Source organism: Chaetura pelagica, unplaced genomic scaffold (assembly GCF_000747805.2).
Source record: "Chaetura pelagica isolate M959 unplaced genomic scaffold, ChaPel_1.0 scaffold6, whole genome shotgun sequence".
NCBI classification, from domain to species: domain Eukaryota; kingdom Metazoa; phylum Chordata; class Aves; order Apodiformes; family Apodidae; genus Chaetura; species Chaetura pelagica.
Genome location: NW_009953491.1, coordinates 553,595 through 553,933, shown reverse-complemented (window position 1 = coordinate 553,933; position 339 = coordinate 553,595).

Here is a 339-nt window from a genome sequence, read left to right as displayed (position 1 = left end):
TGAACCGCTGGTCTGTGTATCAGAGGGAGGTACATTTCTATAGCACACAGAGCCCACCATGGCATTGGCACAGCATCTGTCTAATAGAAATTAGCATGTGTGAAACTTCACAAAACTATGGTGCAGAAGTCAAGGAACTGAATACTTTTCCTTCCTACAGAGGAATACCTGCTCCTTTGTCAACTCTTTCCACTGATTCTCCAGAGTTTATCTGCCCCTCCTCCTTGTAGGACAATGTAAAACACCTACAGGATACCAAGTTAAGATACTGAGGCACAGAATATATGTTCTTAGCAGAAAAGTGAAATTCATCCTGAAAGACTGTGAAACAATAGTTAA